The following is a 16,874-nucleotide window of genomic DNA, read 5'->3' on the forward strand; positions in this document are numbered from 1 at the left end:
GGGGGAATCTTTTCCATGTTCAAGAACCAATGTGGAGAAAGGAGAGATGAAGGAGATGGATTATATGAAGCAAATGAGGACACAGAGCAGTGATATTAAGTGAACAGTCCTGGGAAAGAAATGTCTCTCATATTAAGGAGTAGAAAATTAAGGAAGTAAGAAGCAGTATGAAGGAAGCAGTGTGAAACAGGAAAAGAAAAAGAGAGAGGCCAAAGCAGAATAAGATTGGGAGCTGGGGGGAAGGAGGCAGGAGAGAGAGAGAGAGAGAGAGAGAGAGAGAGAGAGAGAGAGAGAGAGAGAGAGAGAGAGAATACTTTAAGGTTATTCGTTATTCATTCATTCATTGGAATTATGGAACTCTGAGACATTGAGGCTCAGAAGATTAAGTGAGTTCACAAGACAGTAAATAGTTGACCTTGACTTTGAATCTGAGCCTCCTGTTTCTGAGGTCTGTGTCCTTTGTACCAGGCTGATGCTGCTATACCCCACAAAGGGCATTGATTTTATCATTTTCCTTATAGATTTTCACAATTCTTGAATTGAAAATGTCTGATAAGAAGTAGATATGTGGAGTTCTAAGTGTTGGAGAGGACTGAAAACACTGCTAATTTGGGTAGGAAGGGGATCATAGAATAACACTCAGTTGTCTCAACATCTCTATGTTACCAAATCACCACATTGTACACTTTAAATATATCAATTACACTTGTCAACTATTCCTCATTAAAGCTGGAAATTGGAGAGGGAATGGAATAACTTTTGGCCTCAAGAGGTAAAAGAGGGAGAGGACCAGGAGGTGTGAAGGGCATCTGCAAAGGTTGAACAAGGAAATTGGGAATGTTCCTGGAACTAAATTACTATTTGGTTGTTTTCATCTTTGATTCATTTGTAGATATATACAAGATTTCTGAAGAAAATTCTGTGGGCTTCATATTTTGATTTAACTATTTTTGTTTCTCTGATCATAAAGTATGAATGAGAGTGACTTACTAAATTATAAAGTTAAAGTTTAAAATTTTGCTAGCTAAACTCTTGACAAGATATTGTCTGAATAGGTTAGTATCATTTTTAAAGCTGATAAAAATAAATGACCTTAAAAATTGTTTTTGACCTAAATGTGGCAAGTCAATCTGACAAATTAACAAAATATCAAATAGTATCATATTCAAGATTTAAAAGTTCCAATGTTACCTTCACAGAAAATTGCCCAAAGAGATATGGTTGATTTTTAATTCAACAATTCAGTATAGTCTGTAATCAGTAAATGAACTTGACTTAGGGTTCAAGAAGAAATATACTTTCCTTTTGTACTTCTTTAAATATTTTAAAAATAGTTCAGAAATGATTGAATGGTAAAATGATGGGGAAAGAATACTTTAAAAAAATCATTTAGAAATAAGCCCCAATGATGTTTGAACCATAATTTTTATAAATAAATAGACATATTGTCTTCCCATTAAATGTCATCTGTTTGTCACTTTATGTTGTCAATGACAGGCCTCTGCTGCTTAGAGGCACAGATCAACTCCTTTTGTATCAAAACTTGCCTTATTTTCAGTGGCTCCCTAAATACATGGACACTTGGGAATCATTTATCAACTGGGTAATCATGAAAAAGAAATTTCTATGTTTTCAGGTAATTCTCCACATTCTGTGTCTGGTTGCAGTGTCTTTGTAATTTTACAAGTTAACTTGAAGTTATGAGACTCCTCTAAGAGGCTAAATTCAATGCACTACAGGACCATGAAGAAGCTTCTATGCAGTTAACTCTGTATACTTTTGTGGTTGGCATAACATGGGATATTATTAGTATTTGATTAGGGAAGATTTTCAGTCTCATTTAGGAGGTGCATCCAAATATAAATGTAAGCAAAGAGGTAATGGTTCAAATCAATACACTTACATGTGCACAGCTGTGAGACTCACATAGTGTATGTCAAGGATATCAGAAGAAAAGGAGGGCAGATTGAATTCAAGTAATCTGTGCAGGCTACTTGGAAAGGAATGCTAAGCAATGAGTCTCAGACCTGGTAATGGACAACAAATATCGGTTGAACAAATGAATGAAACAGGACTCAAGGGGAGTGATGGGGAGTGATAGGGAGGGCGTGAGAAGCCGAGGCAAGGAGACTGCCATCTGATTTTTGATGCTGCTCTGGGATCTTTATTTCCCCAAATAATTACTTTGACTACTCTCTTACCTTATTTTCAACAGATTCACATACTCCCCCCTCCCATTCCCACTTCAAAGTCCTTCAAGTAGTCTCCAGACACAGTGGTTTACCACAGCGCGATCTGCTGTGGTCTCTCTCTTCACTCGCAGGGGCTGAACTGATAAAATGCGATCATTATCCCAGCCATACAGAGCAGGGAACTGGAACTCAGAGATGTCATGAAGCCAGTCAGGAAGGATACGCTGTGATAATGCCCACATCTCCCAAATGGTTAATTTTAGGAGTGGTTCCTGAAAACAAAAAATGTCTGCAGTGAAATAAGTTTGGGAAGGGCTGTTCACGTTCTCATTTTCGTAGATTTTCTAAAGCACATGCTCATGTTACAGTTCCCAAGAAGTTCTGTCATAAAGATTAACCTGTTAATGTTTATTTAACATTAACATTTCTCCTAACTTATGATCACAGTTTTTTTTCCCTTCATCAATATTAGTGCTTTCCAAACATTTGAGTATATACTTCAATTTTTTCACCCTTGAACATGACTATGCAAGATTTTCAAATCCTAGCTTCCACCTTCCTCTCCTACCATTTTGTACTATATCTTATCTATCTATCTAGCTACCTACCTACCTACCTACCTACCTATCTATTATTACAAAATGTACAGTAGCTTTATTTATAATAATCCAAGCTTAGAATCAAACCCATTGCCCTTCAACAGGAGAATAGTTAAACAAGCTCTGGTAAAATTACAGAACTTCCCACCTTAAAAATACCCTTTCATGTTAATATATCTGATGCCTTTTTCAGGGAATTGTGGGTTGAATTTGTGCTCTTTCCCCAACAATTCTTATCTTGAATTCCTAACCCAGAGCATCTCAGTATGTGGCCTTATTTAAAAATATGATCATTGCAGATGTAATCAGTTGCATTAAGATGAGGTCATACTGGAGTAGGTTGGACCCCTAACTCCTGTCCTGACTTCTTTTAAAAAGGGGAAATTTGGACACAGATATGTGAACAAGGAGAATGCCACATGAAGACAAAGGCAGAGGCTGGGGTGATGCATCTAAAGATACCACAGAGATCTTAGCAAATAGCCATTCTATATAGAATAGAATAGAATAGAAACAGTGAGAACATGGAACAGATTTTCTCTCAGACTTCTGAAGGAGCCAATCTTGCCCATAGGTTGGTCTCAGACTTCTCTTCACCAGAATTGTGAAGCAATACATTTCTGTTGTGTAAATTACCCAGGTGGAGATACTTTGTGAGAGCAGCGAGAAGATTTTGTACACAGGGCATTCCCTACACTCACTCCTCTAAAACATTCTCTTCTTCCTTGTATTTGTCCACTAGGAACTGCTGGTGGATGGTCAGAACACATGTCACCTGTCACCTCCTTAACAATGCTTTCCCTTGACTTCTCTGCAAAACTAACTGCCCTCCACAAACTCCATTCCACAGCACTTTGTTCCTTTTCCCTTTGGTTTGTAGCCCCACCTGGAATTGTCTTATTTCTCTTGCTATTCACAACACTTAACAGAATGAGGTCACTGTTAGTTCGGTGCTCCCTAAACGGGTGTGAATGGAAGCTGAATGGCGAATGGATTCCTGGTGTTCCTCCTCCCCATGTACGTGAATCACAAAGCCTCGGAGTCATGGTCATGCTGACCCTATGAGACAGCAAAATTTGCTTTCCGTAGAGTAGGGCCAAGGACAGAAAAATTGGTCCATTAGCATCTCTTGACAGCCCTTAGGTGAGATCAGAGTGTTCAGAGCATGTTATGATGTGGTCCCAGTGCCGATGCCATTCGATCAAAGCACACTTGCTCCCAGCATCCAGTTTCAATTTCGTACTGATGCCTGGGGGAATGGAACTGGCTTGCAGGATAAATGCTTCATGGTTTTATCTGGAAAATTTAGGACTCTTAATACCTGCAACGGTTCTAATGTGAGATGTAGGAATTCTTCATTAGCACTTTTACTATGAATTTATTTCCTTCCTTCCAGAATAGAAAAAAAAAATGTTTCCTAGTTACCATGAAAGGAAAAATTATCAAACATTTTTATGTTATAATTGCAAGTGAGGAGCAATAATCGTCACTATAGCAGAAATAAACTTCTGATTAGAATGATGAGAATTTATACATAATCATTTCTTGACATTTTACTTTGGTGTTCATGCCAATTGTGTCTCTGAGAGCTGTGTTTGGCCACAGTTACATAGTGAATTTACAAAAACAATGCTTCCATTTTGTTTGAAAATGCTGAATTGTACTCCTAGGGTGACAACCAGTTCTGATTTGCCCAGTATGGTCCAATTTAGCACCCAACATCCTGTATCCCAGGAAACTCAGCTACGGGCCGTTCCAGACAGTTGGTCTCCGTATTTTCCAAATTTTGGATTTATATAGTTTGCAGATGCTATAGCTTCAATTAAAAAATATTTTTAGTACTTATATTATGAGCACTTACATATATATGCACTGAGTACTCATATGTATGCACTGAGAAGCAGATACAATGTAGACCTTACCTTTTAGCTGCATATCTAGTGTACATAAAACAGGCCTTGGATGCTGGAGTTGTAAGATAAAAAATAAATTCCGGCTTAGAAGGGAGTAACTTCCTGATTGCTGAACAATGCAGGAAGGAGTATTTGAAATTAATGTTGAAGGGTATATAAACTTTTGAAAAGCAAATATTTTGGTGTATGAAAGCAAACAGAAAAAAAAAACTTTCAGATTTTGGGATATAATTTTTAAAATTAATTACTTCAGTGCCTCCATCACTGTATTGTGAACATCTTCGAAGTTTCACATGGTATTGTATTTTGTAATTATTGACAATAACACTCCTTTAACGATCTGTAAGATAAATGGATAAATTCCTTGTCTTACTATCTTTGTGAATTCATCGATTCTTTTTTTTAAATTTTAACTCTGACAGAACACATATAGCATAAAATTGATCATCTTTCCTATTTTCAGGTGCACAGTTCAGTGACATTAAATGTACCTGCATTGTTGATAACCATCACCAACATCCATCCACATAACTCTTTTTATTTGAAACTCTACCCACTAAACAGTAGCTCTCTATTTCCTCTCCTTTCCCCCTCAACCACTGATCTACTTTCTGTCTCTATGAATTTGAATTTGATTGCTCTAGGTAAGTCATAGGAGAGGAATCACACAGTACCTCTCCTTTCTGACTGGCTTATTTCATTTACCATAATGTCCTCAAGGTTCTTCTGTTTTGTGGCATTTGTTAAAATTTCTTTTTCAAGGCTGAATAATATTCCAAATATACCACATTTTCTTTATTCATCTGCCTATATCCTTTTGGGGTGCTTCCTTCTTTCTACTATGAATAAGAGGGTACAAATATATATTTAGTTCCTGCTTTTAATGATTTTGGGTATATTCCCCAAATATAATTTTTATTATCAACCTTTTAATTACTGAGTGAATAGCAATAGAATGTGTACCATTGTTTAAAGTATTATCTCTTCAGTATTCTGCAGTGCAACTGGAAGGCTGTTTCTCCCTGGCCTGCTGGCTCCTGTAAGACTCTGAAAATAGGAGAGTTCCAGGGAGCTCTAAGCCTGGAGGTGGAGAAAAGGGGTCTTCTCTTTACATTATATTGACTCCCTACTTTTCAGTCCTGTCAAGATCCCCCAGTATTTCTTTATCCTGGCTGCACTGTTCACTCTGTGTAGGAGCAGAAATTGGATGCAGTTTGACATTTCCTGTCACTCATAGACCGATCTAATGCTCTCTGTCAGACACACTGCTCTCCTCAGAGGAATCTTCACCTCAGAAGTCTGGGCCAGGCCTGAGGGACACTTCCTCCAGGGTCAGAGACCCCAGCATTAGCTGACGACTGCCTTCCTCTCAAGGGCGCATTCATAGGGACCTTTTTCAATCATCTAAATGCCGTATAAGTTTAGCTCTTCTTTTGTTCCTGCATCCCCAGGGGCAGTAGTTGTGTCCTGCAGTTGCCATTTTCTTGATGTCTTAGAGTTCTCTCTCTCTGCATTTTCAGTCATTTAGTTGACAATTCTTAATATCAAATCCTCTTTTTTGAAATAACCAGGCTGCTTCTGTCTCCTGACAGAATCCAGTGATGCATAATGTGTTATCAGCTTAACCAGATCCACATCTTCCTGCAGCCTTTCATGTCATCCTAAACCCATTTACTTTTATGTTCAGGTTGTATGTGGTCTTTCCGCATTCTGGTCACATTGGATAGAATTTCAGTTCAATTCGTTTCTCTGAAATGCTTATCCATATCACCATGGCAAGTTCTCCTGTAAATTGATGCTTAGCATCTTATCTAGAGAATTCCAGGCTATTTCCTAGAGCTGGAAATTCCCTAGAATGCCTGATTGTAGAGAAACATGTTAATCTTGCCGAAGAGGTTAATTTTGAAGTCCTTTTTTTTTTTTTGTTTTGTTTTGTTTTTTAAAGATTTATTTATTTATTTATACAAGCACTGGGGAAAGTCAGAAGCATGGGAGTGTGAGAGAATTCACCAGAGCCAGAGCAGGGAGCAGAACAGGCAGACTGACGAAGTACACTGCTGAGGGGAGCAGCGGGCGGCAGGAGAGGTCTGCTGCACCATGTGGGACCCTCGTCTGATGGCCGGGGATTGAATCGGCGCTGCAGAGGCTGCAGGCAGCTTCGCAGCCCAGCACTCAACTGCTGTGCCACCAGGGGAGGCCCAATTTTGAAGACCTTTTGATGTCCAGAAGAATGGGGTCCAGAATGTTCCCTTATGGACATTGGCTTTTATTGGAACTTTTAATTTATAAGTATTGTTATTAATATTTATAATTTTTAACCAGAGATGAGTTCTCTTAAAGTAGCAGTGTTTCTGTATCTACACATGTTTCCACAAGTGCCCACTACCTGGCATTAGAAAATGATCCTAATAAAACACTTTTCGGGACTGGGCTCTATGGGGTGGGGTGTTTATGAGCACTGAGAACACCTGGTGTATTAAACACATCTCAGAGGTGACCACTTCTGCGTCATGTCACCAGTCAAGTGCAGGACTGGCTCACGCCGAGGACAGTAACAGCAACTGGACATAGCCCTCTCAGCATAGTAACAACTTTTATTTTATTTTTTTTTTAATATTTATTTATGCATAGAAAAACTAGGGTGTAGGCCAGAGGTGTGGGGGTGAGCGGATTTTCCAGAGACAGAGTGGGGGGGGTGCAGAACAGGCGGATTCATTGAAATACACTGCTGAGGGGACCAGCGGGTGAAACAGGAAAGGTCTGCTGCACCATGTGGGTCAGCTCCCTGGCCGGGCCATGGTGGCAATAGCATGATAGTCCTGAAACTTAACCCCTGGGTCACCAGGGAGGTCCAGTGCAGTAACAACTTTTATTCCCAGATGTATATAGGCCAGATACTTTTATTAAATTTTTAAAATACATTATTGCTGAATGTTTCAATTCAATCTATATTATCCTTATTTTAAGGGATGAATGAGGCTCACAGAGGACTTAACATTGAATACACACAATGAGAGCAGTAATTGTCATCCACTGAGGCCTTGTTTCCACCTCTGATTTTTAGGTAATACATGTGGCATGAAGTAAATGACTCAGATATTGAGATTTACTAAATAAATTATAAATAAGATTTTTGTAAAAGTCACATTGTTTTGGAGTTATAAATATATATATATATAATGTGCAAATATATAAAATGCAAGATATACATATATATAATACAATCTGTGACTGTGTGTGTGTGTGTGTGTGTGTGTGTGTGTGTGTGTAAGTTTTCAGCACAATAAGTTCCCTGGACTTAACTACATGATTCAGTTCATTCTGTCTTGTAATATGATTTTTCTCATCTGTGAAATGGGGATAGTACTTCCTTTTTTATGTTATGATATTTAACTGAATTAATCTCTACAATGCTGCTGAGACAGTGCCTAGTACATCACACATATTCAATAAGTCTAGTTTTCTTCCCTTTACTTCAGACAGCATATATTCAATAAGTCTAGTTTTCTTCACTTCACTTCAGACAACCAGGGCATAAAACAAAATAGGGCAAAGTATGTGAATGTTTACCGTAACCTCTAAAGATCTATGCTAATGTAACATTCTTATTAGAAAGCTTTATTACTAGTGGAATCAGAAATGCAAGAAGTGGGCCTCCCCGGGGGCGCAGCGGTTGAGCGCTGGGTTGCGAAGCTGCCCTCGACCTCTGCGGCTCCTTTTCGATCCCTGGCTTCTCCCCTGCCACTGGAGGAGGGTCCCACATGGCGCGCAGACCTCTCCTGCCGCCCGCTGCTCCCCTCAGCAGTGTACTTCGGTCCTTCTGCCTGCTCTGCTCCCTGCTCTGGCTCTGGTGAATTCTCTCACCCTCCCACTCTTCTGACTGTACCCAGTGCATGTATAAACAAAACAAACAAACAAACAAACAAATAAATAAAACATGCCTCTATTAAAAAAAAAAAAGAAATGCAAGAAGTTATTAATTCTTCTGAGAACAATGAGATGTAACTTTCAATTACTCAGGATGATGAGGAAAAGGTTTAAATGGATAATCCAAAACAAAGGGCTGTTAGTTAACAGAAGAAGCACATTGGACTGCTTTATATTAATATGTTATTTTCTATTTCAACTCTGATAACCAACAATGACCAAAAATTAAGATACAGTTACTTTCAGAGAGAAGACAACATAGAACAATGAGCAGTCTCCTTTTAACCCCAGACTCCTTATCTTTGCCAGAATGGGTTCTAGTTTTCTTAGGTTGAGGGCCTTCCTGTATAAGTGTTTGCAGTTTAACTCAGTCAGCTGGTTAGTTCTCAGAAATGTTTTCAAGAACATGATATGCTGGTCTTTTGCTATCAGTTGCATCCTTAGCCATTTCCCCTGTTCTGCTCTATCGTAGAAAACTAATTTTCCTAGGCTCCCAAGCAATGGGCTTTCAGGTAGTTCTGCTCAATGGCAGGAGCTGAAAAAGTCTGGAAGGAGGGAGCCTGGTGGCTTCTCCAGAGTTGACACCAGCTACCTCTTCTTCATGGCTGTACTTCCTTCCAGGAGTACCCCTCTCTAAGATCCCAGCTGCCACCCTCCCCCATAGTTCTGTTTCCTATGGAAGCCTGCTCCTGGGACTCTGGGAACCAAACCTTCCTGGTGTCCCTCCAGCCCTATGGGTCGGCAAGGTTTTTCATGATGACGGTATCCCAAATTTCATCATGCTCCTGTTTGTCTTCTCAGCCACCTTTGGAAACAATTCCTTCTACTCAATTCCTTTTGTTGAAGGAACAGGAGAGGCCTTTGTGTCCTGAGTGGGCCCTGTGATTGCATATGAGGAGAAAATGGGACAGACCCCTGATAATGTTGAGAAGTGGACTGGTAAGGGATCAGCACCTCATTTCTGAAGCAGCCTTCCTCACACAGCTCCTGAAGCAGCATTCCTCATACAGCTTCTCACTTTAATCTCCTCAGGCCTGTTTTCTCCAAACTCTAGGAGGTACCAAGACGCGCTGGCTGGATAAAAAAGCAAATATGTCCATTCATTTTTTTTTTTAAGTATTTTGTTTCCTAAATCCTTGTCTTTATTTTCAGTCTGTCTTGCCATAGGCAGGGAATATTTGGTTACTGTTTATGGCAATGATTTTTATTATTTTTTATTTTTTCTCTTTTATTTATTTTTATTTTATATATTTTAACATCATTTTTCATTTTTGCACAATGCATGCATTTTCATCTTGGTTATAGTTCCCATACAATTCCCACCCCCTTGTTTTTTGATCCTACTCCTTTCTCCTCCCCCCATGGTGTGTCTCTGGTTTGTAGTTGCTTGTGATGAGTCTTTTTCCTGGTCTCCATTCATTTTTAAAATTTGTGAACAGGTGGCCAAACTGCAGAAGCAGCAGGCCACTGAGTACTAATAGCAAAATTTCATGAAGTAATCACATTAAACTCACACTAAATGAACCTGCCATTTATTAATGATGTACAGAAACATCGCTGCCCTGCTCTAGGGACCACTGTCGTATTTGACAGTTAGAAATGACTGCTGGTTCATTGACAAGATTTCTATTATTCATAAAACATGGCCAAGAATTTCCAGGGTTTTTTGTTTTAATCCCTGTTCTTTTTCTGGTCTTTGGAAACAGCAACAATGTTTATATTTATTCCTTAATTCATGGTATGTTTTCATTATAGACATTACACCCCTTGAGTATAGTGTTCTCGCACTGACACCCCACCTTGCCCTTGAATTCCTTCTCCCCTCACCCAGAGGGCCCTCTGGCACAGAGCAGCAGCCAGCACCCCCAGGGGTGCCAGTGTTTCTGCAGGGCTAGAAAAAACCCCATACAGGGCTGTTGACCTCACAGGCAGAATCTCATTTAACCCTCACAACAGCCCTGTGAAGCAGATACTAGTATTTGTTTTGTAAACTGAATCTCTGAGCTGTTAATTCATTTATTTAAACTCTTACACTCTGTAAAGTGGTAGAGCTAACAACCCACATTTATGTGACACAATAAAAGATAAGCTTTTCTATAGGAAAAATACCAATACATCAATGCAGGTAAAAGGTAACACCTTTATATAAATGACACAACTCTGAGACAAAGTAAAACCACCCTCTTTTTTTCCTTTCATTGTCTGGCCCAGCGCTCGCCCACTGCTGTCCCAGGTCTTAAGGTGACCCAATAATCATTATACTCCTGGCACTGAAATCAGATCACTAACATCCGTTTATATGCAATCATTTTCCCCAATGAAGTAGAAGTTGACTAACTATATTTCAGTGTGGAAGGTAATTCTTCATGTGCTGTATCTAATTCCACACTTTTTTTTTTTGCCTTAGACAACTGTATTTCTGGCGTTTTCTCCCCTAGTCCTTATGAGAAGCCATCTACCAGGAAGAAGGGAGCTGTGAGCAGACCCACGCTGTTCAGCTATTCTTGGAATCCATTATTGAAGTCAGACTCTTTCCTACCTTCTATTCAGAGGATTGCCTGCTAGTTCTAAAGAGGGCTATGAATTCCCTCAATTACTTGTTTCTGGGTGAACATGGTTCAGGAAATGCTAATGGTACCTCTTCTAAGTATCTTAAACAAGAGACAGCATGAATTAAAAACTGAATTCTGGTTCTCAGGGGCTAAAGTCATGTTTGCCAAAATGTAGATTCAAAGGACATCCTCCCCCAATATCTGCAAAATTGCCCCTGAGTACCTGGATTTCAGCTCTATTTTTTTAAAGATTTTTTTTCCCCCAAACTAAAAGGATTTGCTTTATTGATTTCTTCCTCTCTCTTATTTTTTTCTAATAGTTTCTGTAACATCTTATGCATATGTGATAAAAAGTCTGTTCTCTAAGATTATAGTTATTTTGCCTCTATACCCCATCAATATAATGAGATTTTAAAAAACAAAATGGTATATTTAAGGTTAGTTTGTAAAACAATTCTTGAAATAAATATATATGTATTTCTGACTCCAACTTTTTAATTTGCTGAATATCTTTTTGGGAAACTAGTTAAATGCTGGATTTCAAACTTTAAATTTGTACAAATTTGGCTGAAGGATCTGAGAGAGATGGGAAATCCACCTGGAAAACTAGGATGAAACTATAAACCATTTTGCTGAGGGAAAGAGAGGAACACAAAATTTTACCTCCTTGTCTTTATTCTCCTATTGTTAGTAAGCAAGGTGAGGGACACCCAGGGACCCCCAAACCTGCATACTTTAAATGGGTTCTGCTACATACTCTAGTGCATACGACCTTCAATGAAAAAGAACTCAAATACAATCAGTGTGTGAAGAGAGGCAAGAAGAGAAAAAAAATAATTAGAATAGTTTTCTGAAACACCCAAAACAGTGACAGTTGAGAGGGCATAGAGAGGGCAGATTCCAGATCCCCTGATCCAACCAAGGAAGGGCGGAGCTGAGCAGTGAGGAGAAGCTAGAAAGGGCCAATGGAGGAGAATGAAAGAAGAGAGAAGACCTGGAGGAGGCACATGGAGAAGAAGACGTGTGAGGAAGAAGCCATGTTTGCTTCTTGGCCTCAGATTTGTACCAGGACTTGGGGGACATGGAAGGAGACATGTGAAAGGGACAAACATAGGTGAGAGCCTCATGGGGAATCTGACAATGGCAGCTTTTATCTTGACTTGGATTTTGATTTTGCTCTTTTCCTTCCAGATTTGCCTGGCTCCTTCTACCCTTTCCTATGGAGCCCCACCAGGAAGAAGGTGCCTTAGACTTGTGATAGGCTTTTGAGCCTCAGTGGCCTTCCTTTGGGCCAACCACGTTAAGCTGCGCATTTACCCACGAGACAATGGGTAACTTTGGGTGCTTAAACAGGAAACTATTTTAACTATATTCTTTCTCTTCTCTCTATTACATACTAATTGTAGTAAAGTTCTTTTCTATTGAAAAGAGTATATTTCATGTTTATGTGGCAAATATCAGTGCCCATTTAGAGCAGGCAGGTTTGGTAGTCCCAGGGTGCCCTTCATTCTGCATGTTGACACCATGTCCCTTTCAAGTGTTTCCTTCCATGTCCCTCAAGTCCCTGGTGCAAGTCCAAGGCTGAGGAAAAAGTGTGGTTTCTCCTTCTTTATGTGTCTATCTGCTCCATGTACCTCCTTCAATGCTTCTTTTCCCCTTCTTTCTTCCCAAGTCCTTTCCACAGTCTTTTTTAGGTTCTCTTTACTGCTCAGGTCCACCCTTCTTGGGTGGGCCAGGGAAACTAGAACCTCCCCCCCCTTTTTTTTAAAGATTTATTTATACAAGAACCAGAGTACAGGCCAGATTTGTGGGAGGGTGAGAGGATTCACCAGAGACAGAGCAGGGAACAGAACAGGCAGACTGATGAAATACACTGCTGAGGGGACCAGTGGGTGAGACAGGAGAGATCTGCTGTGCCATGTAGGACCCTAGCCAACCAGCTGGGATGGAACCGGTACTGCAGAGGCTGCAGATAGCTTCACAGCACTGCGCTCAATGGCCTATGCTTCAGGGGAGGCCCCTGGAACCTCCCCTTTCTATGGAGATTACCCTGTTACAGTTCTGTGCCCCTATCCAGTCTCCTGTGATCCACACATGTGAGTTCTCCCATCAGTCAGACAGGGGCTGGCTTGTTGTAGCCATCAAACTAGAGCCCAAATAACCCTGTGGGAAATGGAAGAAGTTTAGACATGGGCTTGATTGTTTTGGCGGGTCATCCTTGGCTTTAGGTGCCCTCTGAGTCCACATTTACAAATTCAGGGTGTCCTACTCTAGGTTTTCTCTTCTCTGGCTTTAACTTTGCTAGATAATATTCTGCTCTTCTCATTAATGAAAATGCATCTGACCTACTGGGTCATGCCTTCTGACCCTCATAAGGAATCTATAAAATACATTTAGTCTATAGAGCAACAATCATCAGTGAATTGCCCCTTGCAAATAATAGTTTTATTGTAATTTGATTTGTTTGACCAAATGCTTATTGGCACTTAACATGTATCAGGCGCTGTGTTAAGATTAAGGATATAGTAATAGCTAGGAAGATATGGCCCCCGGCCTCACAAATATGAAGAATGAACTGAAACATAAAATAAATAAACATAAAGTAAGTGTATCTTCGATAAGGGACATCAATCAGAGTTATGACTAATGGACCCTGATTTGTGCAATCAAGAGGACTTCCAGGAGGCAAGATCTCAGAGACCTGAAGAGTGGACATAGAGTCTGGCACAGGAAGGGCCTATGAGATAGAGCAGCTCTGACCAAATGAAGGGGAGCACAGCACCTGGGAGGAGCTAAGGCCTTAGATGTTGCCACACAGCAGAGTAGGAAGAGCAGAGTAGTGAAAAGCAGGAACCTTTCTTGTCATTAATATTAGACACATAACTGTTTTAATTGTGGATGTAAGATCTCATTCTAATCAGTGGGAGAAAGATACAATGTGGGAGAAATTAATTTTTTGTTTTCACCCCATTCTTCACTAGGTAAGTAACACCTGTGCTACCAACATAGCAAGCAGTTTCTAAGACAGACTCTCAGAGATCTGTTTTGTTATCACAGCCATGTGTCTCAATCTCAACCCAGATGTGAGTGGGTCCCAACACATATCGTTCACATGTGTATAGCTGGAGAAGATTTTCTACACCGTAGGTAAATTCCCTAGGCATGTGAAACCTTGCTTCTTCCTCTAAACCTAGGATGTGAATATGATCAGTCTGTGCCTCCTGCAACTCTATGTAAGGAAGCTGCCTCACTCCCAGACACAGTTGGCTTAGTTCCAGTGTTCTGAACTAAGCAACCAGTCTGAGGTTCACAGCTGTGTTACTCAGAGCTGAGCAGTTGACAGAAGGGAAGCCAACCCAAAGGTTGACTTTGTGTAGCATGGTTAAAAAAAAAAAAAAAAAAAAAAAAAAAAAAAAAACAATCTGCCATACCCAGATCTATGCTTTCCTTAGTCTGAACTGGGAAATGGAGAGACCAGACCAGTGGAACTAAAGATTAAATTGTGCTATATGAGTCTGGAGCACAGTGAGACCAAGTCATGTTCAAGTCATAGTTTGGTGGTAATTGTTGCAAATGATTAAATAAGTTAAAGCATGTGAGATACTTGGAACGGTGCCTTGCATACAGAATATGCTCAGTAAAGATTAGCTATTACTTGTTTCATATCTTATGTTGGCAACGAGGGCCCCAAAATGCCTTTTGGTAAAGAGAGGCATGTGGAGCAAGCAGATGCATAGAGAGAAACTGAAATGTCACGAGGGAGAGACAAGACCCAGACCTGATGCCATTTTAGTTTCAATTTCAAATCACATGCATTCCTTCCATAGATACCCTATCCCTTAAAGTAACTTGAAGAGAGATTGTGTTCTTTCCAGCTAAATAAACTCAACTAAGAAACTCCCTAGTTCACAGAATAAATTGGGCCAAATCAGTTAGTTCTTAAACTGATTTGAAGTATTTGGGTACATGATGTCATGTCAAAATAATGAACTGCTGTCAATTCCCAAAGCTTTAGTGCATTTGCCCCCCAAGAATATGTTAATGCATCAATTAACTTCATAACTTCAGCGACTTCTTCACTACACACATGAGCTGATGCAATTTGGCTTCTGAATTTTCACAGATTCTGCTTTGTAAAATATTGATATAATGAACTAATTGAAAAATTTCACCACAGACCAATTCTGTCACAAGCCCCTTTGGCAGCCTAGATCTAGGAGAGACAAGAAATATTTGATGATATGTGGTTATAGCCAAGACACTAACAACAGGCTAAATCATTTGAAACTTTCAATTAAGAAGGTCTAAACTATGCAGGAAAATAGTAGTGATCTTAATAATGTGAAAAGCTTTGCTATGAGTGGAAATAAAGATATAATTTTCATAAAACTGAAATAGGGATTATGTTCTAATGTGTGAGTCAGAATGAGGTGATGAGAAAGGATAAACAACTCACTTGGCGTAGAAGGAGGGCAGCAGCAAAGGAGAACCGATTAAATAGAGAAATGATTGACTTATGCTTCAGTCAATATCATCTGCCCCTGCCTCCAAACAGGAATTATGCTTTTGGAGGATGCAATCAATCTTTTGGTATCTGAATTCTGTCATCCTTCTCATGCTTATCTTCATTCCAGTCACCATGTTGTAAACTTTACATTATTTTGTTAGTGGGCAGATTGAGGAGCACCCCAGCACCCTCAAACCTGCTTGCTCTAAATGGGTTCTGCCATCCACTACATAAAGGCAAACATACTCTCAGTGCATAAGACTGTCAATAGACAAGAATTTTAATACAATTACTGTATAATAGAGAATTAAAGTGCAATAGAGTGAAGAGAAAGAATATAGTTAAAATAGTTTCCAATTAAACACCCAAAGCTACCCATCCTCTTGTGGGTAAATGCTCAGCCAAACAGGGTTTGACTAAAGCAGGGCTGCTGAGGCCCAAGAGCTTGCCACAAGTCTAAGGCACCTTCTGGTGGGGACCCAGAGGAAAGGGGCAGAAAGAGCCAGGCAAGTCTAGATGGAAAACGGCAAAATCCAAAGTCAAGATAAAGGCGCCATTGTCAGCATCCTCACAGGTCTCCCAGCCAGGTCAGTCTCCTCCTCTCATGTTCCCCAAATCCAAGGCTGAGAAGTAAGCACGGCTTCCTCGTCACAAGTCTCTCTGCATCACGTGCATCCTCCAATCTCCTCCTCATCCTCTTTTTCTTTCTCCCCGTCTTTTCTAGCTTCTTGCTGCTCAGCATCACCCTTCCTTTGGTGGTTCAGGGAACCAAAAACTTCCCCTTTCTATTGACATCACACTATTTCAACTTCACAAGATTGCTCCTGTGACTGGTGGCTGCCATCTTAAATGGACTTCCCAGTCAAGAGTTTAGGGAAGGTTTTTTAATTTCTCTTTTTGTTTTTAACATCTGCAAAAGGACAGGTTATCAGGAAAAGGAACAGGGAAGTAGATGATTCCATAGACAAAAACAGGTAGGAAGAGCTCTAGGGTGGACTTGTTAATCTAGCTTATCTTCCTTGGTTGTGCTAACACTGGTATAGACATTACACTTTCTTTGTGAAGGTTTTTGTGTGAAACTTTTCAGACATTCAAAAAGGAAGATGGGCTAAAGCAATTATCTATCTCCCAGTTACCAACTGAATAACTTTAACCACTAATAACATTTTGCCAACATAGTTTGA

General features: G+C 39.9%; 1 long non-coding RNA gene across 2 annotated transcripts in view; it reads right to left on the minus strand.

The window, feature by feature from the left end:
• Positions 1 to 2,159: 2,159 nt before the first annotated feature.
• The window catches only part of LOC129146888 (uncharacterized), an 81,205-nt gene continuing 66,490 nt past the window's right edge, over positions 2,160 to 16,874 (minus strand). Inside the window, exons 3-4 of one of the 2 annotated variants that reach the window (XR_008554233.1) lie at positions 9,586 to 9,705; positions 2,160 to 2,464 (exon numbers count right to left, since the gene is read on the minus strand). This is a non-coding gene — a long non-coding RNA (uncharacterized LOC129146888). The remainder of the gene's footprint in view (positions 2,465 to 9,585; positions 9,706 to 16,874) is intronic. The other variant, XR_008554234.1, reaches the window with a different exon arrangement.

Source organism: Talpa occidentalis, unplaced genomic scaffold, assembly GCF_014898055.3.
Source record: "Talpa occidentalis isolate TD23 unplaced genomic scaffold, MPIMG_talOcc4v2.1 talOcc4.5, whole genome shotgun sequence".
NCBI classification, from domain to species: domain Eukaryota; kingdom Metazoa; phylum Chordata; class Mammalia; order Eulipotyphla; family Talpidae; genus Talpa; species Talpa occidentalis.